This window comes from Phoca vitulina, unplaced genomic scaffold (genome assembly GCF_004348235.1).
Source record: "Phoca vitulina isolate PV1807 unplaced genomic scaffold, GSC_HSeal_1.0 scaffold18, whole genome shotgun sequence".
NCBI classification, from domain to species: domain Eukaryota; kingdom Metazoa; phylum Chordata; class Mammalia; order Carnivora; family Phocidae; genus Phoca; species Phoca vitulina.
In genome coordinates this window covers 1,363,570-1,388,238 of record NW_022589721.1, presented here as the reverse complement: position 1 = coordinate 1,388,238, position 24,669 = coordinate 1,363,570, and the positions used below count along the sequence as shown (strand labels likewise).

The window sequence follows — 24,669 nt, the reverse complement described above, 5'->3', positions numbered from 1 at the left end:
ATCATTCTGTGCTTTACCCCAGGGTACTTCCCACGTTTGTCTGGCTGAGCCCTTGGACTTGGCTCAGATGCTACCTCCTTCGAGAAGCCCTCCCTGAGCATCCAGGGGTGGCAGGTCCCCCTCGCATGCAGTCCCACGTGCTCTCTGGACTGTGGGGAGCGGATGGATTTCATGTTTCCTTGGCTGCAGGTCAGGGAGCCAGGCAGCCCATTCTGCGTGAGTCAGCTTGCCCACCTCCCCTGAGCCTTCACCCGTTTCTCAGGATTCATGGCTGCCACACCACGTCCTGACCTTCACTCAGTGATTAGGGTGGCCATGGAGAGGACACTGTGTGCCCAGCGCTCTCCTCGGTGTCCCTTTATAACAGAGTCCATCTGACCTCCGTCATCCAGTGCTGCTGGGATGGTGACTGTCCTTCATAGGTGAAGAAACACGCTTCCACACACCTGGGACATGCCGGGTCTGTCTGACCCCACTGTGCAGCGCTGCCGATGGGTGCTTCTCTAGCCCCACCCTTCCCCCAGGAATTGGGGCCTCTCACAAAGTCTGGAACCATCTCGTTCCTTGCCTCCTGGAACTCCACAGGCCATTCTCTGTGGCCTTTTGCCAGGGCAAAGGTCCTGTCCAGCTTGTCCTGGGCCAGGGCAAGGATGGACAGACTGGCCAGCCCTGGTTGAAGCCCAGGCCGAGGCTACCAGCTCTGACTCTGTCATCATCCCATGGCTCAACATGGCTACCGTATGGTGTCCCCTTCTACCCCAGGACACAGAGCAGTTTCCCTGGAGATTCCAACCTTGCCTTTTTCTGTGAAGCCCATACATTGACCCAGAAGAGCAGGAATGTCTAAAGTGAAGGCTGGTCCTCCTTTTTCCCAGGGAAGAAAGGGGCACTTCATGCTTCGCTCCTGTCCTTATTATTAAGAGGAGGCTTCAACTCTTACTAGTTCACTGGCTCTGTGTCCCCGGACAGGCGCCTCAACCTCTCTGAGCCTCAGTTTGCAGACTTGTAAAGTGAAGTAAATACTGGTGAGGGTTAAAAGGGGCCACTTGTGGAAAGCACCGGAACAGTCCTGACGGTAGGGTAGCTCTCGCCATTATGACTGTTGACTCCGTTCCCTCCGCCCACCTCCTGAGAGCTCTGTGCGCTGGGCAGAGGCCTCGGCTCTCTCCTCGGCCTCTCTCTCCCTTCCCTTTTTAAGGGCATTTCTGCTGCTCCAGCTGCTGCGTCAGCTCCAGTTCAGACCTTCTCGGAGTCCTGAGGTCCTGCCAGCAATCACAGCCCCAGCCAACCGGAGTCCTCCACTCACATTCCTGCTAACTGTGGTCAGGGATCTGCCGAGGTCTGTCCGGGTGTGTCTGCGCCTGCCGGGGAGGGGGGGGCCCGAGGGGGGGGAGCGACAACTGCTCTTTTGTCAACCAGTCCCAGCGGGTGAGGCCAGGGCACAGCCTGTCCCGGCCAAGAACAGGAAACAGGTGGACTTTGCAGAGGCCCAGGTGGGGGTGGGATGTGAGGAGGCCCATGTCTGGGCATGAGAGGGTGCTTGGCGGAACAAGAAGGACTCGCTTGTGTGTTCCCAGGCCGGGGAGTCTAGAGGCCCTCAGCTGGCTTTCAGGTTGCTTTGGGACAAGGCAAGCAACTGACTCATGCAGCCGTGTACTGAAGATTGCTTAGTCACCGTCCACCTCTGTCTTAGGGTACAGGGTAAGTTGCTATAACAAAAAGTCCCCCAAAGACGAACGTGTCGATGAGGCAGGACTTTCACTCTGTCTCACGGAACAGCCAGGCCGCTCCCCCTCGACAGGGTGGCTCTGCCTCATGCAGTCATTCCTGAATGTGGTTTTTTTCCCTGGCTCGTGGTTCTGCCATCCCCAAAGACTGATATTCTAAACCTGGGCTCTAAACAGGGTTGGCCAGAATTCACTGGCTCTCTGAACTTGCATGGGAAAACATCACACCTTGATATCCACCAGGGTCTACCTAGAAGTTGGCATTTCCTTCCATTACGACAGCAGGCCACAAACATAGGAGTATTGGCAATACCTGTGACCTCATCTCTGACAGAAATCACAGAGATTTTCATATCCCATTTAGTTGTTGCAGATATTGTGAAATACCACTTATCCTCATTAGCACTACTTTGAAAATAGGGTAGTTATTAATATGAGCTAGGCGATTGTAATCTTTAATATTTCTGTAATATTTCAATATAGTTGTTTTCCTTTGTGATCTTACGATTTTTATTCCGTGAATTTGAGAACATTATTCTGACAAGCATCCATTGGCTCCTCCAGACAGCCCAAGGTGTCCAAGGCCCAAAATCCAAGCAGCCCTGCCTCACGTGTTTCTCCCTCCACTGCTTGAAACTGGGCCCCTGCATGTCAGCATTCCAGAAAGGGAGAAGGGTACGGGTGCGGGGCGAACAAATTCCTTCTATGCAAGTGATATGGAACTTGCACACTTCACTTCTGTCACTCTCCACCACCATAACTGAGTCACATGGCTACGCCTAGCTGCAAGGGAGGCTGAGAAATATGCCTTTTCCCTGGGCAGGAGTGTGCACAGTAGGACTCTGTAGTTACGGAAGAGGGGGAAAATGGATTGGGGGCCAACCAGGGGTCTTCCACAATCTCCAGTGATTCTGCTGCCCTCCCAGGACCCAGACCCTCTGAAGCCATCCCCTTCTCACCGTGCCTGCTGCCTGCCTCATGGCCACACCTCACACTCAGCCCTCTTCAGTTACTTCCTACACTCCAACTCCTAGTCCTCCCTCACTTGGTATAAGGGTCAACGGTCCCATCCGTCTTTGCTGCCAGTCTGGGTGCTCCGCTCCGAGGCTCATGCTCACCTCAATCCCTACCCTCCACCTGTTGAAGTCCATCCCTCCTGCACTCTCTGTTCCTCTCCTGTGTCATCTCTTCCCTACTGCATTGTTCCCAGTGACAGGGAAACACACCCTTATTTCCCCATCCTCAGGAAACTTCTCTTGACCCCTCTTCCCCCACCAGCTTTTGTCCCTTTCCTTGTTCACCTTCATAGCAAAACTCCTCAGGACAGTGGTCTGTACTTGCTCTCCACACCTCCTCTCTCTGCTTTTCTCTCAGACCACCCCAGTCAGCCTTCCTTCCCCACCACTCTGTGGAAACTTCTACTGACTGGGTCACCAAAATCTTCATGTCGTTAATCTGGTGATCGTTCCTCTCATCTACCAGACTCAGCAGCAGCACTGGGCCCAGATGATCACTCCCTCCTACTAGAAACACTGTCTTTCCTTGGCTTCTGTGACACCACGCTCTCTGGTTTTCTCTCTGATCTTGGGGTGGCTCCTTCTCCCTGACCTAGTACTGGCAAGCCCCAGAAGTCAGACCATGGCCATCTTCTCTGTCTACAGTCCCTTGGTGATCTCATTCAGTCTCATGGCCTTGAATACCAACCATATGTGGATGACTCCCAGTTTTATTTCTTCTCCTGGACATATCCCCTGATGACAGTCTTGTGCACACAGTTGCCCTCTTGACTTCAAGAAACATCTCAAGCTTCACATGTCCAAACCTCAAATCGTAATCTTATCCCCAAATGCCTCTTCTCCCCTAGACTTCCCCATCTTTCCAGTGACTCAGGCCAGAGATCTCAGAGTCATCTTTATTCTATCCTTTCCCTCACATCCTACTTCCTGATGTCTTTGTCTTCAAAATCACCTGGAAACAGGCCACCTCTTCTCACCCCTCCACAGCCACCAACCCAATCCTCATTGCAACCATCTCCCACCTGAATTCTTGAAATAATCTCTTACTGGTCTCCCTGGTTCAAGTCTGGCTTCCTACAGTTTAATCTCAAGGTGGCAGATGGAGGGATCCTTCTAAGGTAAAAGTCAGGCTCCCATCTCTCTCTGAGTAGAACCCAAATTCTTCATGATTGCCCACAGTACCTCTCTCATCTGGCCCCTGTCCCTTTCCTGATCCCTCTCACATATTTTCCCCTCACTCACAATAGGCCTTGTTACTATTCCTCTCACTCATCAGGCATGCTCCTACCTCGGGGCCTTTGCACTGGCAGTTCCTTCTGCTGGGAAGGCCCTTCCCCAGATAGCCACATGACTCACTCACTCCCTCTTCTTCAGGGCTTTCTCATATGTCACTTTTTGCATGAGACCCTCCTACACACCCCACTTCCCCTAGCAAACCTGATCTCCTTTCCTGCCTTATTTTTCTCCATAGCACTTATCAGCGTCTGTCAGGCTATGATATTATTTATTTTGCTACAGTCTATTTTCCCTCAGTAGCATGCAGACTTCTTGGAAGCAGGGATATTTATTTAGAATGGTACCTAATAAACAGTTGTCGAAGGTAGAAATTGATTATCTTCTTCTACAGCCCTGTTAGACCCTATAGGAAGGTTCCTTTCTCCCCTCCCTACCCCCGTCATGCTCCCTAAAAACTATCCAAAACATTAAGGGAAGACTAGGAACCCATGAGCATGAAACAGTTTAGTTGGTGGAGACCAAGGGCACAAAACAGACAAGGTGGAGTGTGTGTATTTATTCAACATGCCTTTATTGAGTGCCTTCTATGGCCATCCCCCCCACACACCCCCACCACCCCCACAAATGCTGACATTATGGTGGAGAGGAGACAGCTGGGCAACTGGTGTTTACAGCACCCTATCTTCACAGGATGAGCCCTGTAATGGAGGGATGAGCCTGATGACAGTCTCTACCCATCAGGGACAGCCGGGAATGCCAATGTAATACAATGGCCGAGGGCACAATCTTAGGCAAATGACTTCTCTCCGAGTCTCGCTGTCTATGGATGTGGAGATACTTATGGGAACAATACTTACCACTTCACTTGACTACTAGGGGGTTTACAGGAGACCAGAGATGGGTTTACCATGAATCTGACAAAGCTTAAGCATCAAGGCCCTCACTTGCCCAGGCTCTTTCCAAGGCCCTACCTATGTGTTCACAAGTTTTTTGTTTTATAAACTTTATAAAACCTTTTTGTTTTATAAACTTTATAAAATCAGGTAGTTTTTCATTCTTTTTTAAAAGAAAGCCTCCTAAACTGTTTAAGTGTCAGGCCCCACAAAACCTGAATCTGTCTCTGCAGGAGACCTATGCAGAGTGCTCAGCATAGATCCTAGCTTAAAGCCGTCACTTAATAATGTAAAAATAATAGGCATGAAATAAATAAATGTATTTATAAAGAGGCATGAAAAGGGGCGCCTTGGTGGCTCAGTCGGTTAAGCGGCCAACTCTTGATTTTAGCTCAGGGCATGATCTCAGGGTTGTGAGATCGAGCCCCACATCAGACTCTGTGCTCAGTGGTGAGTCTGTTCGAGGTTCTCTCTCTCCTTCTCCCTCTGCCCCTTTCCCTGCTCAGTTGGGCTGTCCCTCTCTAAAATAAATAAATAAGTCTTAAAAAAAAAATTGAGCATGAAAAAAGGACCTCACAGAGGAGGGGTCATTTGAACTGGTCGTTATGGACACACAGAGGTTTAGCAGGTTCCAAACAGGGAAGCGGGAGCACAGGTGACTGCAGGTGTTGTGCAGGGCTATCCCCATGGGCCCGTTAGAGACTGTAGGGGGTGCTTCTGCTCGGATCATAAGAGCCACCATTTGTTGGCACTTGGCACGTACCGCTGTGGTGTACTAAGACATCTATTTGCTCTCTGTCCTCGGTACCTAGTACAGAGTTCCTAAAACTCTTTTGCTATCCCAAGTGGTGGGAGTGCTAGAGGCATCTTTTGTTGTAATATTTGGTCTTTGACTCCAGTTCCCGACACGAAGCTCCTAAATCTCTTGTCGTTTCCTGAGTGACAGGGGTTATAGGAGCGTTTGACCCCGAGCTCCGAATCCCTTGGGATTTTCCGGGTTACGGGAATGTCTTTTGCTCTCATGAGGCAACTCTCGGTGGGCTTGTGGGTGGGGGCTGGTCACCAGCAAGACCAAGCAAGAATAAAGCTGGGAACTTTCAGTCCCATCCTCCATCCTCTGGGGAGTGGACAGGGGCTGGAGATGGAATGCATAATGATCAAGCCTACGTGATGAAGCCTCCATAAAAATCCCTATGGTACGAGGTTTGGAGAGCATCTGGGCGGGTGAACACATGGGGTGCTGGCAAGGTGGTACACCCTGAGAGGGTCTGGAAGCTCCATGCCCCTTCTCTCATACCTCGCCCTATGCACCTCTTCATCTGGCTGTTCATCTGGATCCTTTATTACATAATAAACTGGTAAATGTAAATAAAAAGGTATTTCCCTGAGTTTTGTGCGCCAATATAACAGATCATCCAACCCGAGGATGGGTTGTGGGAGCCCCCGTTTCTAGGCAGTTGGTCAGAGTCCGGGTGACAACCTGGGACGTATGACTGGCTTCAGAGGTGGGGGTCAGTCTTGTGGGACTGCGGCCTCAGCACTAACTCTGAGCAGTTAGGGAATAGGATTAGAGGACACCTAGTTGGTGTCCGAACAGTTGGAAAATCTCCACACGTTTGATGTCAGAAGTATTCCATGAGTTTAGGGGTTTTGTTTTGTTTTGTTTTTCTCTTTTAGCCACTCTAAATGCTTTCTCTGTATTAATTTGTTAATCTTCACAGTAAAGCATGAGGCAGATAGATGCTCAGACGTACTGAGAGATTTAAGTATCTGCTCAAGTTCTAGCTACCCAAGGGCATAGCTGGGACTCACACCTAGCAGTCTGCCTTCAGAACATGGGCAGAGTCTTCACTGGGTCTGCCTCCTGTGGGTGGCTCCTGGCTTCCCTCTGTGCCTCCAGGATGGATTGATCCTGCCTCCCTAGGGCCCTAATTCATCCTCATTCGCCTGCCTGCCGTGTCCCAGGCAGCCCCGCAGCTGATTGCAGGAAAGGAGGCAGACATTGGCCACCACCCCCAGCCTGAGCGCCTGCCACAGCCCAGCTCCCAGAGGGCGGGGGCGAGGCAATTACCCGGAAAATGCAGGCAAAACTCCCACGGAGCCACAGGGCCTTTTTTTTTTTTCTTTTTTTTTTTTTTAAAAAGCTCTGATGTGACAGTGTGGTGGCAGGAATCTTATCCAGCCTCATTTCCCAGCTCCCATAACAGCCCAGCCCCTGAGAACCTGCTGCTGAGCAGCTCAGAGCATCCCTTTGCTCTATGTGAAAATGAGAGTGAGACCCCCGGGAGCCAGCCGAACACAGTGTGTGCAAGATGAAGGCCGCCAGCATCCCGGAAGCCTGCAGCTCCTCTCTTTTCCCCTCTTAAATCTACAAAAACACCCAGATTCCAGTGCTGCCAGAAAAAACTGAGGTAACTGCCCAATCCCTAGACCCTTCCAGAGTGACTGTTGTTTGAATGAATCAGGCAGTTGCCTTGCCTCGCATTGGTAGGCTCTTGCTTTAGGCATTTAACAGATATTGTCCGTTATGCTACATTTGGGGACAAACATGGCTTCCCTTATTTCTTACATGCTTACCTCACAGGGACCCAGCTGACTAGAGCAGAGAACAAAAAGAAACCAGAACTCCTTGCGTGTGGACAGCATCCTGTAACATGGAATGTGCCATTGACCCATTAGACCGTTTTGTAGATGAGAGCTTGTAGGGGCTGAAAGAGAGTCACGATTTCTCAAGGTCACCAAGCTGATAAGTGGCAGAGCTAAGACTGAAACTCAGGGCTCCTGGTTCCCATCCAACTCCCTTGGTTGAGAAATTTACATGGAAACAGAGCTCTGACACTGTCAGCCCCTGGGCTAATGGGGGTAGGGAGGGAAGCAGAACCTATGAGGTGGCATAGTTGACAATTGCTGGTTTGAATGTGGTAACTTACTGTGGATTGGGGCTACTGCCTAGCCCACTTTTAGACCAGAGCTATGGGTTACGTAGGATCCAACAGGCCTCTTATGGAGGACTGTAGACCTGGAGGGTGATGCCCAGGACCCACAAAGAACCACATCCAGCAGAGATCCAAAATCCAGGGTCTCCACTATGCATCTGGCCAACAGCTGTGTTCTATTTGGCCCCCAAAGTATCCTTTAAAATGTGAATATTTTTGCTAACATTTAAAAATTTGGAGAACTCACATAAAAATTGGTGTTTGCTGTGGTATTTCTTAAAAATGTGAAGATGGGCAATACTAGGAGCTGAGCAGTATTGCTCGCCCTAGAAGGAGTGTGTGCTCTCCTGGGCACCAAGTCCACGGCCATTCCCTACTGCTTTGTGATGCCACCTGTCTGGCCCCTGCAAGCACTTTTGCTACAGAACAGAAACTCTCAACGTTTTGAAGGTTATGGACAGAATTCAAGGGAGTCCAAGAAGTTGTGTGGGTAAAAATTGTATCTTTATTTTCACCAACCTCTACCTAAAACTGAACATTTCCTTCCATTATGGCTGTAGGCAGTGACCACAGTAGTAATGGGATCTGTGACTTTGTGACCAGAAGAAATCACAGACATTTTCCTATCACATTAGAGGGTTTTTTTTCGCAGATGTCTCCAAATGTCATTTGTGTTTATCACTACTCTTACGTCAGGGCCTATCACTAGATCTTGTTTTTTAATGCATTTGATAAAGAAGAACCAAAATTGTGGTATTAGAAGTTTGGTTTTCTTTCTTCTTTTGAATTTTATTTGTTTGACAGAGAGAGAGCACAAGCAGGGGGAGTGGCAGGCAGAGGGAGAGGGAGAAGCAGGCTCCCTGCTGAGCAGGGAGCCCGATGCGGGGCTCAATCCCAGGATCCTGGGATCACAACCTGAGCCAAAGGCAGGCGCCTAACCGACCGAGCCATTCAGGCGCCCCAGAAGTTTGGTTTTCAAAATACAGTGTGATTTTCAATATAATTGGTTTCATTTGTAATCCCATGTGTTTTATTTTATGCATTTTGAGTATTTTATAATTGAAGTATAATTAACATACAGTGTTATATTAGTTTCAGGTGTACAGTATAATTCAATTCTATGTAGTACTCAGTGCTCACCATGATAAGTACGCTCTTAATCCCCTTTATCTATTTCACCCATCCCCCCACCCACTTCCCCTCTGGCAACCACTGGTTTGTTCTCTGTATTTAAGAGTCTGTGTTTTTGTTCATCTGTTTTTTCTTTGTTCGTTTGTTTCTTAAATTCCAGTGAGATCATATGGTATTTGTGTTTCTCTGTCTGCTTTATTTCACTTAGCATTATACCTTCCTAGGTTCATCCTTCTTGTTGTCAATGGCAAAATCTCTCTTTTTTGTGGCTGAGTAATACTCCAGTATATTCCATTATGTGTGTGTATATATATATATATATATAATGTAATATAATATATATAACATATTGTAATAATATATATAATATTCCATTATATATATAGATATCTCATATCTTTATCCATTCATCTATCAATGGACACTTGGGTTGCTTCTATATCTTGGCTATTGTAAATAATGCTGCAGTAAACATAGGGGTGCATATATCTTTTCAAATTAGAGTTTTCATTTTCTTGGGGTAGATAGCCAGAATTGGAATTATTAGCATATGGTAATTCTATTTTTAACTTTTTGAGAGAACTCCATACTGTTTTCCGCAGTGGTTGCACTGATTTGCATTCCCACCAACAGTGCTCTCAACAACAGTTGGTGAGGTGGATATCCTCACCAACATTTGCCATTTCTTATCTTTTTGATTCTAGCCATTCTGACAGATGTAAGGTGATACTCATTGTGGTTTTGATTTGTATTTCCTTGATGATTAGTGATATCGAGCATCTTTTCATGTGTCTGTTGCCCATTTGTATGTCTTCTTTGGAAAAATGTCTATTCAGGCCCTCAGCCCATTTTCAATAAGATTATTTGTTTTTTTGGTTTTGAGTTGTATCATTTCTTTATACATTTTGGAAATTAACCCCTTATGGGATATATCATTTGCATATATCTTCTTCCATTCAACTGGTTGCCTTGTCATTTTGCTGATGGTTTTCCTTGCTGTGCAAAAGCTTTTTATTTTGGTGTAGTCCCAATAGTTTATTTTGCTTGTGTTTCCCTTGCCTGAGGAGCCATATCTAGAAAAATGTTTCTAGGGCCAATGTCAAAGAAATTGCTGCCTGTGTTTTCTTCTAGGATTTTTATGGTTTTAGGTCTCACATTTAGGTCTTTAATCCATTTTGAGTTTATTTTTGTATATGGCATAAGAAAGTGGTCCAGTTTCATTCTTTTGCATGTAGCTGTCCAGTTTTCCCAACACCATTTACTGAAGAGATTACTTTTCCCCATTGTATAGTCTTGCCTCCTTTGTGTTGGATTAATTGACCATACAAGCATGGGTTTATTTCTGGGCTCTCTATTCTGTTCCATTGATCTCTGTGTCTATTTTTGTGCCAGTGCCATACTGTTTTGATTACCATAGTTTTGTAGTATATCTTAAAATCTAGGATTGTGATGCCACCAGCTTTGTTCTTTCTCAGGATTGCTTTGGCTATTCAAGGTCTTTCGTGGTTCCATCCACATTTTAGATTTGTTCTAGTTCTGTGAAAAAGGTTGTTGGTATTTTGATATATTTTATGCATTTATTCTGAGAAAACGTCCATAGGCTTCCCCAACCTGCCAAAGGAATGCCAAGCACAAAACTGGACTCATATCTTCAAAATATGGTTGTCAGATCCCTTGGTGGGGAAGGCAGTTCTAGAACCTTTTGGAGAAGTGGGGCAGGAGAGGCACTCCACACTCCCATCCAGTCTCTCCCACCCCAGGCCATGGGGCCCTTCAAGGTCTCCTAGAGCCTGGGGAGCAGTTGGCCTCTGGGCAGGAGGCTGTGCTGTGCTTCTGCGTTCAGTGGCCTGAGCCCCGGGTCTCAGGTGGGGTGGGGTGGGGGAGGGTCCTCTCCAAAGCAATCTGAGCGCTCCTTTGAAAGGAGAAAGCTTAGCCCCCCTGCCCCAGGCGCGATGCCCGCGGGAGCTGGGCAGGAGCCCCGAGCTGGTCTGCGGTGCCCGGGCGTCTCCCACCTCACTGACTGCGCTCCGTGGCTGCTGACTCATGCTCGGACTCTCCCTGTCCAGCCGGGTGCACGCCCACGACGTGCCCTCCTTCTGGTTCCTCCACCGCTTCCTCCCAGGCTCTTCCAGGCGCCTGCCAGCCCACACGCGCTCCGGGCCCGCCGCCCCTCCTAGCAACCACCCTGCGCCCCCCCCCCCGCCCCCCCGCCAGATCCGGAAACGGGCGGGCTGGTCTGCAGCCTCCCGGGCCCTGGAAGCCTCCGCCTCGTCCTCCAACTCCTCGGCACGCTGCTGAAACCACCCTGCGGAAGGTCGACAGAGCCGGCCTTCCCAGCAAGGACAGGTGGCCCTGGGCCTCCCACTCCCGCTCCCGCCCTGCGCCGATGCTCCGACAGCCGCCTCTTCCCGGATGGACCTGCTCGCTTCCCTGGTTTCCATGACACTGCACTTTCCCACGCCGCCTCCGAGTTTCTGACAGCTCGTTTCCTCGCTGCCATCGCCCCCTCCCAGCCTCTCCCCGTGGGCCTGCCCGAGGCGCTGCCCTTGGCTCTCTCTGCCTCCCGCGTGCCCCCCCGGCCCCCCTGGAGCGCTCCTCCGCCCCTGCCTCTCGCTGCCTCCCACCACTGCCGCCTCTCCAGCCTCTGCCATCCACTGTCCCCAGTCCCGCGTAGCTGGGGTTTACAGTACTCTCCCCCCACCCCCACCCCACGTCCGAAATCACTGGATGTCAGACTGGTGCCCCTGCAGGTGTTCAGGCGCCGTCTGGCCAGCCCCCCACATAACCCAGTGGGACGTCCCGGAGCTTAAACAGTAGGGGCTCAGTGCGCCTGAGCACGTCAGGTCTGCGAGAGGCAATCCAGTGTAAGGCTTAGAGCCTGGGATTCTGTAAACCCACTGCCCGCGTGGAAATCCTGCCTCTGCTACTTGCCCCAGGCAAGGTCCTTTATTTGTTCATCCATTTATTTAGCAAATGTTAATTGCGCCTCTACCCTGTGCCAGGCTCTGTTGAAAACACAAATGGAAAAACGAAGTGGCTCCCCACACTCCTGAAGTTTAGAGGCAGGGCATTAATCAAATAATGTCCAAACAGATGCTCAACTGTGACTGTGACAAGCCGTGTGAGGGACAGACACAGGCTGCTGTGAGACCCCACACCCAGAAGGTCTTATCTGGTTGGTCAGGGACGGCTTCCTTGAGGACATGATCTCTAAGCTCAGATGTGAAGAATGAGTGTGTGGTTATGAGGTGTGACAGGCTGAATAATGCCCCCCCCCAAAGATGTCTACGTACTAATCCCCAGAACCTAGGAATAGGTTACCTTGGTGGAAGACAGCTGTGATTCGGCTAAGGATTTGAGATGTGAGAGTCTCCCGTATTGTCTGGGTGGCACAATGTAATCACAGGAGTCCTTATAAGAGGAAGGCAGGAGGGTCAGAGTCAGAGAAGATGGGAAGATGGAAGCAAAGGTCGAGTGAAGACTTTGCTGGAAGGGGGCCATGTGCCAGGGAAGCTTCTAGAAGCTGGAAAAGGCAAGGAAATGGATTCTTCCCTGGAGTCTCCAAAAAGAACGAAGGCCAGCTAGCCCATTTTAGACTTCTGATCCCAGAAGTATAAGATAATAAATGTGTGGTGCTTTAAGCCACTGTTTGTGATCATTTGTTACAGCAACAATAAGGGACTAACACACCAGTTGAAGAGTAGAAAAGCATGTGCCAAGGCCAGGGATGCGGGATGGGTACCCTGATTTAAAGAGAAAAGGTATGGTTGGGTGTTTGTGTGTGTATGGGTGTGTGTGTGTGTGTATGGGTGTGTGTGTGTGTGTGTGTATGGGTGTGTGTGTGTGTGTGTGTGTGTGTGTGTGGGTGTGTGTGAGGGGGTGTGAGCGAGGAGGCTGCACAGCTGGACAGGTGCCAGACTATGATCGGCAAACAGCCATTTCAAGCAGCTGTTGATTGATTGATGTTATTAACCCCTTTGAGGCTCAGATTCCTCATAAAATGATGACTTCATAGGGTCATCGAGAAAATTAAATGAGCTAGCATGCATAATGAGCATAGCTGTTAGTAAGTGCTCATTTAATGTTAAGTCCTATTATGACCCCATAGTGTTCCTACTGGGAATTCTGTGAAGCTCCTCTGGGGCTGTTGAGAACAGGAATGGAAAGGAGGACTGGGCTGGGGGAAGTTGTGCCCTCAACCAGAGTAGCTGAGCTTGCACCGGTTTGCACATTGGATTGGCTTCTGCTTAAGATCATATTTTAATAAAAGGTTCCTCAGCTAAAAGGGTTTGAAACCCACTGCTTAGTCTGTCTCTGCTTCTTCCCGTAAAGAGACCCTGGTGTGGAGGTGCCACCATGAGTAGTATTGCTTCAGAGTCAGCTGGAGAACCGAGGTCCCCGACCTTAATGCCTGGATCCTTTGTGGTCCAGTGGCCTGGGCTTTGGGGTCAGACTGGGGGCTTCATCACGTGGAGTCCATTTTCCTTCATGGCACTTCCTGTGTTATGTTTTCTTGCATCTTTCTTCTACGTCCGGCTCCCTCACAGGACTCTAAGGTCCATGGGGGCAGGAATCTCATGTTTTGTTAACCACAGTATCTCCAGGGCCTGACTCTGTGTCTGACGATGATAATAACAGGAAACACTCGGAAAATGCTCGCTCCGTCCCAGGCGCTGTTCTGTGTCCTCTACACACATTCATGTACTTCATGCTTAACCCTAACTCATATAGACCGTGTTGAAGGTTTGTGCTGACTGAATGGCTTCACATCACCCAGGCACCTGGGCGAGCTGCTTGGGCTCTTTGGCCCGCAGTGGCCTCGTCTGTGAAGTGGGGAATGACACCATGGGTGGAGGCGGTGGTGAGGGTGAAATGACGTCATGACGCCTGCACACCTCCCAGGCTGCGGGTCTGGCCACAGCAGGCACTCAGGAGAGGGTTGCCGTCACTGTGACTTCCTTCTGCGGGGTGCCCAATGCTCTGGGTCTGGCCACACGGTCCGGACAGGGCTACTGTTGTCATCTCGTGCCCTGAGCCACAGGGGAACCCTTCCCTCTGTTGGCCCAGTCACTTCCTGCAAAGTTTCTCCTCCTCACTCCTCCTCCTCTTTCTCCCCTGGGCCCAGACCAGCACACCTGCCTTTCTGGGCTCCAGCTCCCCCCCCACCCCCCCGATTCCAATGAACCCTGCCGACAGCTGCTTCCCCCTGTGCTCCGTTTCCACTCCCTCCTTCCCTCTCAGGACCCCAGAAAGGCCCCTATAGCCCAGACCATCAGGTGTGACCCAGCTGGGATCCCAAGGGCCAGGGGAAGACCACTCCGTGCCCAGTGGCTCCCAGGCCACCACTCTCACCTCCCTCTGGCAGGAGCCTCAACCTGTGACCTGGGCCGGGCTGGCAGCCTTTGGTGAGCCCTCCCTGTGCCCTCCCTCCGCCATGTCTATCTCCATCACTGGGAATACAATAGGGAATGTTGCCTGTTTGTCCCTCCTTGCCTGTCAGTTCTTTAAGGGCAGGGCCCCTGTCCCCATCACCCAGGAGCCTAAGCGAGCTTCTGGAGTAGTATGTACCAGGCATTGTGCTTGGCTCCCGGGTGATGGGGACAGGGGCCCTGCCCTTAAAGAACTGACAGGCAAGTAGGGACAAACAGGCAACATTCCCTATTGTATTCCCTACAATAAAGCAGGAAGGGTATGGGGTCTGTAGGTTTACAGAGGAGGTCATGGGGCCAAGGCTACAGGTAGCCAGAGAGCCCTTTCCCAGGATGGTGTGCATCTCAGCTGAGATCTGGGTTTGAGCAGGAATTAGCCAGCGGGTAGGGGAGGGCTGGACGGGAGAAGAAAGGGAGAGTCTTGAGCAGCAGGAAGAACATTTCAATCATCTGGAAAGTTCAGTCCATTCAAGCCACTACAAGTCAATTCAGTGTGTCTCCATCCAATTAGATGGGAGGGAGTGAAACTGGTCATGAGGGCTCTGTCTGAGGCCAGTGGAGACTCTAAAAGGGAGGGCCACAAACTCATTTGTGCCTTCAAAGGATCACCCTAATGCCCAATGCGAGGGGACAAGGCCAGAGGGGACAAGGCCAGAGGAGACAGGCCATGATATTTTGTGATCATCCGGGTGAGGGACTGGGGCCTCAACTAGGGCGGGGGTGGGCATGGTGACAAGGGGACACACTCCAGAATCCCTTAAGAGCAAAAGTGATGGCAGTTCTTTCTGCCCACAGGTCCTGTTCCTGTGCTTTAATAAAAACCACCTTTTCTGCACTGAAGAAAAAAAAAAAAGAAAAGAAAAGAAAAAAAAGTGACAGGAGCAAATCCTTGTCCCCGGGATTCTCACACTTCCACCACACTTGCATCAGGCATGGGAACGACAGACACAGAGCCAAGCACAATGCCTGGTACATACTAGGGGTTTAGTAAACATCCGTCCAGTTGAACTGAACTACTCCAGAAGCTCGCTTAGGCTCCCCAATCTCTATCCCTCTCCAGATCCCACCCACTCTTCCTTATAACAAAAGCAGTGGCTGGTATTTATTGAGTGCTTATTGTGTGCCTGGCACCGTGTTAAGCGCCTTATGCATATTGTTTACTCCTCAACAACCCCATGAGGTAGGAACTATTTTATAAAAGCTAAGTCTTAAGAGAGGTGACATAACTAGCTTAAGGTCACACAGCTAGACAGGGTAGAGCTGGATTGGAACCCAGCTAGTTGACTTCCTTCTCAACCTCAAGGCGATACTGTCCTCCATGCTCACTTGTTCCCCACGTTCTTCACAAAGCTCTCTCCTTCCTCTGGCCTCCAGGGTCTCTGTCTCGCTAGATCCTGCTGGCCACTTCTACGCTACTGCTTCCTGATGGCACACTGCCCTGAGCACCTCTGCAGTGCAGAGGTATTTGCACTGTTAATCTCTCTCACTGTGACAAACTCCCCAAGGGCAAGGACCAAGATCTGTTTATCTAGAACCTCCAGGATACCCAGCACGGTGCCAGACACATGGTTGGTGCCCAGTTAATATCCCCCAGTTCACCAGTAAAACAAAGGCTATGATCTCCAGGCTCCTGTCCACCTAAGGAGGTGGCTTGGGTGGTTCTGATCTCTCGTCTACTCCCAGTTCCATTTAAATAATGAGGAGAAGTGTCAGAGCTCAAGGGCATTCATGGATGGAGAACTCTGCCATCTTTCTAACCTTGATGTTTCTGAAAATGATGAATTGCAGGGACCCAGAGAATTTGGGGGAAGGGAGTACCAAGGTTCATTGATGCCAAATTTGTGAGCAGCATCTCTGACTTCATTTTTCTGTCCAGGGAGTCCCATTTTTAACCATAATATGTTCCTGGAAACCATGTCATAAATCAGATGATCAAAAAGGAGGTGATATTTAGTCAGCAAAAATTTCATGCCCTGAGCACTTACTCTATGCCAGGCAGTGAGCAAAGTGATGGGAATAAAGTTAAATATGACATGACCTCAGGTGTCTCACTGTCTGGCGAGAGTCATAGAGCAAGTCCTCACAGTAAAAGGCACCTAAGCTTTGCATATTCTTGCTCCCATCTGCTTCTGCAAGTTCGCTCCAAGTGTTTCTAGAAGTTTCCACCTGGGCTCATGCCTAAGTCTGGGCATTGCCGCTAACACATAATTTCCATGACTGCTTTCCCCTCTTCCCTGCTCGGTTCCGGTGCCCTGTGTACCACACCCCTGCTGGGCTGCTACAGCTGATGAAGCAGGTCCTAGACCTGGGGTGATGTCACAGAGCACAGCTCTCTCCTGCCAGTGTCATACTCTGCCAGGGAGTTGTAAAGCTGGGCTGTCCGAGCCCCAGTGTCTTACAGCGCTTTTAGGGAAACAGCTCTGCGGTGTCTGACATCGATGCCCAGGAGTTCCCCCCCCCCCACCCACCCCCCGACTGAGATCGATTCCATGGGTTCTGAGCTCAGAGCTGAGCTAGGTTATATCCAGAGGCACTCGTTTAATAATGAAGGCTTACTCACTGAGACAAAGGCATCTGCCTGACCTTCTCTCCCCATGGGATGAGCGCTCACCTAGAAGGTTCCTCACTCCTTCTTATCATCAGCCCCTGGCAGCTGCCCCACCATTTCCCTACACAAGCCCAGACACTCCCAGTTTGGCCACAGACACAGCTCTCTACTCCCACCTGTTCCTCTTACATATGCACTGCTGATTTATGCTCGGATTGAGAAAAAAGACAAGAAGGAAATATTCTAAGAGGTTTTGATCCCGGGAAATTTTACTTTCTTTTTTATACTCTGCTGTCTTTTCCAAAATTTAAAAAATAAGCATGGATCACACTTATAACCCCCCTCCCCCATAAAAGCTTTTAGTTGTGCTAGATGTTGTTAAAATACAAAATTAACAACACAAACTGTAGAAGCAAAGAAGAAGAAAAGATAAACTTTAAGGTGTCAAGGAGAAGGAGAAAAGCTTCCAAAAGGAATAATGTTACAATTGCAGGTTCCTGAACAAATAAATGAATCATAGATAGAGCCAAGAATATACCATAAAACCAATGCCATAGTAACTACAAATCTCCACAATTATTCAAAAAAGTAAAACTATTTTCCAGGCCCTACAAAATATACATATCACATTGATTATCTAAAGACCTGCAATGAACTTTTAAGTGTACGCATCACATACTAAACAACACACACGACTTCACAACTTTTCGAACATCCCGAGGCGTGGTAGGTCAGCTACAGTAAACAGTACACATTTAATGGACAATAGTTTTGTTCACTTTCCACTTTCAAAGTGGGGCACTGCTTCATCTCATGCCTTCCCTTTCTCTGAAGCAAGGAGGGATGTTCAAGATCACTCCTTGAAGCTCAGTGCTGAGCATGAGGGGTGTGATTTAAGTGTCTGCTTTTGATAATGATGCTGCCTCTTTGACTGAAAGTTATTTTATTTTATTTTATTAGTTTTTGAAAGTCATTTTAAATATCTGGAAGGGCTGACCTGGCCTGCTCTCCTTTCTCTCTGTCTGTGTATTGAGAGCCACAAGGCAGGGATCAGCATCAGGGTTAACCCAGGCTCCAGGAAGGCTGCGGCAGGCCTTCCTGCCCTCCCCTTCCTGCGGACCGCCCAGCAGCCTTAAGTAACTAAGTGACGCACTCGGTGCACAGAGCACGCTGCTCCTGGGTGGCTCTCTTCATCTGGGATGGTGGTGAGAAAGGGATGGCTGGGAAATGAGGGGCAGGAAAAGATCTTTGCTATGAGCTGCTCCAAATTCCAAGAGCCACCACCACGGACATGGAGGGCACACTCTGTGCCTGGAATTACTGCAGAGATGGATTAATTGTATGTAATTGTTGCATCTGTGAGAGGTAATATCATGCCCATTCTGTAGACCAGAAAGCAGAGAATCAGGATCAGTGAGCCTCCGAAACCTAACAGTGTATTAGTTTGCTAGGGCCGCCATAACGAAGTGTCGCAAACTCGGTGCCTTAACCAGTTGATTGCCTCATGATTCTGGGGGCTGGAGATCTGAGAATAAGGTGTCCACAAAGTTGGTGCTGGGGGCTGTGGGGGGGATCTGTTCCACGCATGCCTTTCTCCTAGATTTTGATGTTTGCCAACACCACCCCAATCTCTCCCTTCATCTTTGATGGCATTCTCCCTGGGTGTGTGCCTCTGTGTCCAAATTTCCCCTTTTCATAAGGACAGTAGTCATATCAGATTAGGGCCCCCTCTAATAACCTCATTTTAACTCTATTTCATCTGTAAAGACCCTATTTCCAAGTAAGACTACATTCTCTGGTACTGGGGGTTAAGACCTCTCTTGGGGCGGGGGAGGTGGACAGGAAAATCTCACCTCTGAAGAGTTACGGAGCCAATATTCAAAACCTAGACAATCTGACACCACTCTTAGCCAAACCCTACGCTGCCTGCTACCTGGCTCTGCCTGGCCACTAGGCTGTCTCCTGTGGGCCACATCTATCACATGGAGATCAGCAACTAGAGAAGATGGAGCCCACTTACCACTTCTGTGGATTTCCTAAGTATAATCTCGCATTTTCTGTGCTTTCCCCTCGAGGAACATGCTGAGAGCGCAAGTCTTTTTTTCCATGTAGACACTGATGGACGTTTGCTCTAATAAAGGACTATCCCCCTTCCCACCATCCACCTCTGCAGGAAGCACAGTTCCCGCTGGTGCCCCTCCGACCCATCCAGCCCTTCCTCTGGAGAAGAGAAAGGGCACTGCTGTTTGCATGCTAATGAGCCCGACACACCGCATTTTCCAGTTCTCACAATGACAGCCTACACCTGTCACTCTGTGTGCCAAGCAGGGAAGGCTGCGGATGCCACAGACACAGGGGAGGAGGTGCAGGAGGAAGGAAGGTAGGCAAAGTGCTCAACAATTCATCATGATTTGAGTACCTGCACCTTCCTGCTATTTTTTTTTCATTTTAATTTAAAGAGCACCATTAGTATAACTCTCAATTAGACTTTGTCTTGGTTCTCTCACCAGAAGATCATCAACTCTGAACAGCAGTGTGTCAAACCTGACTTGGGTAATATTGGGATCCAGTTCACCCTTTTCCGGGGTCTCGACCCCTCAAGGTGGATGAAGCTGTCACTAGCAGAAACAGCAAGTGCAAAGGCCCTGAGGCAGGAGCTTGCTGTCTGTGTTGAAGGACAAGCAAGGAGGCTGGTATAACAGTGAGAACAGTGAGACGTGAAGTCAGAGATCGTGTGTGGGGGGATAATGGGACTGCAGGTATGGAGGGCCTTCTGGGCCACCGTGGGGATTTTGGCTTTGACTCTGAGTGAGACATGAGCCATTGGAAGGCTCTGAGCAGAGGAGAGACGTGATCAAAGAAAACAGCTTAAAGAACCACTCTGACTGCTCTGTGGAGAATGACCAGGGAGGGTGAAGGCAGAGCAAGAGACCCTTTAGATGGGGATCTCAGTGAATCCAGGTGGGAGGCAGAGGTGGCTCAGCCACGGGCTGTGGTATAGGTGGTCACACTCTGGAGATGTTTGGAAGGGAGAGCCAATGGGATTTGTTGTTGATCCTTCCAGGGAAGCCAGATGTGTGGCAGGCAGGGTCGCTCGTGTGGGCCCAGCCAGCAGCATCTCTCAATGTGACAAGCACAGTGTCGTGGCTTTGGGACGGACACGCCTGTGTGTGGCTCCTCACTCCATCCACACTAATAGCTCGTCTTGAGTGGGTCACATTGACTCTCTAAGTCTCCCATTTTTTCATCGGCAAACTGGGGAATCCTTATATCGCAGGATTATTGTGAAGATTAAGTGAGATACTGTAACATGGAAAGGGCAGCCACAAGGGTAATATGATTATTTAAAATAATTCAGCTTCCCCTGCGCCCTGGAAATTGAGCAGAGGCCCATGGATGGGAAAGCGGACTGTGAGGGCGGAGGGAACGCGCAGGAGGGGCTTGGGCAGAGCCGGGGGAGGTGGGGGGCAGCCCAGACAGCGCTGAGCGCCTGGCTGGGGGGCGAGCAGGTATCCAGAGCACACACTTGCCTTCCCAACTGAGGAGTCCAGAGCCTGGGCAATTTGGGGCGGGGGCGGCTTTTAGAGAAAAGATGGCTAGAGGGAACTCCTTGGATGAAGGTGGAGCAGTGGAAAATGGGAACACCCCCAAATTCTGGAGAGGATGAGGTCATCCAGCTGAAGCCAATCAAAACTCTCCCCTGGGCAGGCAAAAAAGGGTTTTACTAGGCCAAAAACTGTGGAGATGCCTAGCAGCTGCCAAGAAAGGAGGCGAGGCGAGTTCTGGGCCCAAGGCCATGAGCCCCAGAGGCCCCACCCTGGCTAGAAAAAGAGACTAGGGGAGTGTTGGGGGGCAGCCTAGAAGCCAGGGGAGGGAGGCCTGTCTGAATTGTCTGGTGATGATGGGGTATTCTCCTGGAAAAACCGTTAGCTCCTGGTCAGAGGCTGACAGAGCTCTGTGCACCAGGGCTCTGCAATTTTTTTTCCTTAGGAAAGACAAAAAACAAGATTAGCGTTCTTTCCATCAGAGATGTTCTACTGATTTATACATATGTTTTTTTCCCAGTAAACCAGGACATAGCCAGAGGTTAAACTGGAGATCCCTGCACATCCCTCCTAATTAGAGAAAGCCTTGGTGTTGAGCAGAATGTGGGTTCAGATCCTGGTGTGGCCGTTGACCTTGGGCAGAATGCCTGACCTCTGAGACTTGTGAAATGGAGATCACAGTTACTGGTGGGTGTTTGCTGGCGAATCTTCTCCCGTCCCCCACCCCAGAGGTGAGGAGAATGCAAAGAGACCTAATGAATATGAAGGTAGATGCTCTCAAGTGTACATACAGCTAGGTCTTTCCTGTGTCATGAAAGCCATGGGGGCTGGTTTCTAGGGGCCAGAGTGAAGAGGTGGGGTCTGGGACCTCAGTGAGCTGGGTGCACCCCCCCAGTGTCTCTGGAGCAGCACCCCAGTCCCAGGGTGGGGATGTCCTTATTCGATGTCCCCCAGCTCAGATGCCTACTCCCTACACATCACCATCTGTTCCCACTTCCGCAGGGCCCCAGAGAAATGGGACAGAGCACTTGGGAGAGGGACATCCTTTTCCCAGTCGTCCTTTGAGGTAGAAATCCCTCAAACCCAACATCTTCCAGGGGCATTGACGTCAGCCAGAAGCAGGGCTGTGGAGCTTTTCTGGTAATCTCCTTCTCGAAGCGTCCACCTCCGGGAAGGACACTGCTGGGATGAGGCCAAGTCCCACAGCTGTTCAGCACCTGCCTGGCCTGGGGAGGCTTCCTGTGTGCCCACTCTGAATGTCACAGTCCTGGGGCCCTGGGGGCAGGTGTGGTGGCTGGCCAATCCCCTCCCTGTCGCCACCCTCTGCAAGAAGCCAAATCAGCCCACCACCAGCCGACTCCTAGAGTCTCTTTCTTCGGGCACGAATGGAAACAGAAGGATCTGTCCTTCCCACTCCCCGTCCCTTGCCTGCCTTCCGCCCCACCCCCATCCCCTTTAACGCTTCTTTCTTTGGTCATGTCACAGGCTTTGAAAGCCATTTGAATCTTGTGTAACTTGGTAGAAGATGGAAACTTTGACCCCTGGTCCCCAACCAGAGTTTTTCAGGCCAATGTGTCCCAGGATTTTAGTACAGACACAAGGATCTCCCCAACCAGCCCAGAGCCCTTTTAATGAGTGGTTTCTGTGTGCCGGGCACTGCGCCCAGTGCTTCATGGGCATTATTTACTTCTGACAACAATTTTGTGAGGGAGACACAAGGAGCTCTAGTTTACAGATGTGAAAATGGACATAAGCACTTGCCTAAGGTCACACGCAGCACGGCCTGTGCTGGGAGCCAGGTCTTATGACTTCAAAGCTGAGCTCTCTGCCACCACGTTACACTTCTCAAAGCATGTTCCATGAATCATTCATTCCCCTAGGTCTGCCAGGAATGAAAGAGACCTGGGTCAAGCCTCCTAGGGAGATGCTAGCATCTCCACTTCTGGGAGAGTCTCAGACCGTGTTGACAGATGAAAGGCTCTGAGCAGTCCTGCAGGGAGTAAATCTGTTTAACTCTCTCTAACCTAATGTGTCCCGAACTTATTTGCACTTGGATCCCACCCCCTTTTTAAAAGGGACACTGTTACCATCCCAGAGAATGCTTTGGGAAATGCCATACAAGATCATGTTACCTGTCGTGTTTAGATATTGCCTGGTACATATTGGAGCTCGAAAAATATTGGTTGGCTAAAACGAACATGTTTCTCCCATTTTCAGTCATCCTAAACAAATCCCCACTATTCCTTGCCCTGAAAAGTCCCTCAGCTGTGGAAGATACCAGCCCTACAGATAACCCACTCCTGATGTCACTCCTTGGTGGCTCTTCCAGGGCTGTGTTGGTCATATGGGAAGAAAATCCCATTCAGGCAGCTCCTGAGGCCTGCCCTACCTAGTTCAGCGCCTCGGAGCTCTCTGCTCTGAGGATGAAGGGAAAGGCCAGAGACAATTCTATTCAGTTTTGGCCACAGGAATATGGGTGTGGAAGAGGGTGTGGAACCTCTCCCAGCCCTCCTAGCCCTCCAAGCAGGACAATTCTGACCTTGAGGTGTCCTCCCCACCCCACCCCCACCCCCGCTAGCACTCACACCTCCATTTCCACCTTCCTTCACTCCCTTCCTTCACTCCCTTCCTCTGCCTTGTACACCTCTTACTCCCTACCCTCCCGGACTCAGCCTGCACTCCGTGCTGGATTGGAATCAGAGGCCCCCATCGGGGACCGCGACTAAGCAGAGCTGCACCCCAGTTCCGGAGACTCTGGTGTAATTGCTGTGGGCTGGAGCTCAGCCCTCCCGTGCCTTCAAAGCACCACCGACTCTCACCAATAGCCACGGCCCTTTCCCTCACCCTTTGGCGGCACCCCCTTGGCAAGCCTCCTACCCTGGTTGGGGGGCCAGTGCGCCCTCTCCTCCCCTCCCCGGGCTCTTGAGCGCTGCTGGAGAAACACAACCCCCACAGCGTTGGCATCACTACAAACTCAGACTCCCAACTCAGCCTCACCTGGCAGCCTGGGGAGCAGCCCTGAGGCTCCTTGACTTCAAGCTGCTCCTGTGCCGGCCCGAGCTCCCTCCCGACCCCAGGCATAACACTTAGCTCCTTGTCTGCGACCGCAAAACAAAATTGAGGCCACTGGGAACACATGATCGCCATCAAATTCTTGCCCCCTACCGAGTCTGCTACCACCATCCCTCCTGCTTTCCTGTTAATTTTAGAAGCAGGCCAAAATCCAGGTCAGATCCCCCCAGCCTATGAAGTCAGGTCGCCAGGGTCCAAATCCCATTTATATCACTTCCTGGCTGTGTGATCTTGACTAGGTCTCCTCATCTCCTCGGTGCCTCAGCTTCCCCATCAGTGACATGGGATAGTACTTGCCTTTACCTCATAGAGCTGATGGAAGGATTCAGTGAGATAAACCCCACAGATGGCTCGGCACAGTGTTGGCCCGGAGCAAATGCTAATAACAAGGGCTAGCTCTTGGTCCTTCCCCCTCGGCGCCCTCCAGACCTTGTTCCGTCATTATGAGCCTCTCCCCGCTTCTAGCTCATTGCTCTTGGCCTGTGAAGATGCACAGCTCCCTCCATCCTAGAAACCCCTTCTTGATCCTATGTTCCAGATTTCTCTTGTTTCTTCTCATCCAAACTTCTCAGAAGCTTGCTTTATTGGCTCACTCATTTCTTTATCTCCCGTTTGTTCCTCAGTCCACCCCGATGTGGCGTCTGGCCCTACCATGATTCTGACATTTATCGCCATCACCAAGGACCTGGCCGAGGTCAGTGGGCACTTCTCAGTCCCTGACTTCTGCCTACTGCACTTGACTTTGTTGATCCTTTCCTCTTTTGTGGAATAGCTTTACTTCAGTGCCTCCTTAGCATACACTTGCTTCTCCTCGTACTTCCTCTACCTTCCCTGCTCCGTCCCCTCGGGGGTCCCTCATCCTCTGCTGGCCCCAGGAGTGCTATGGGTACCCTGAGTTTGTCCTTAGTTTATGAGTCTCCTCTGCGCTCTCACGCTACCTTCAAGTGATCTTGGCAGTTCTTAGGGTCCCTGCTTCTGCTTGGTGATTGATACCTTTCATGGACTGAATTGTGTGCCCCCCAAATTCATATGTCGAAGCCCAACCTCCAGTGTGACTGTATATGGAGGTGGGGCTGCTAGGAGGTAATTAAGGGGGAGTACGGTTATGCGTGCAGGGCCCTAATCTGATAGGACTG

The 24,669-nt window shown here is 50.2% G+C and overlaps 1 protein-coding gene across 1 annotated transcript in view; it reads left to right on the top strand.

The window, feature by feature from the left end:
• Window positions 1-7,073: 7,073 nt before the first annotated feature.
• Window positions 7,074-24,669, top strand: part of KLF10 (Kruppel like factor 10) — a 79,479-nt gene continuing 61,883 nt past the window's right edge. The window contains exon 1 of the mRNA XM_032416039.1: window positions 7,074-7,283. The gene's annotated coding sequence lies outside the window, so the exon portion shown is untranslated. The remainder of the gene's footprint in view (window positions 7,284-24,669) is intronic.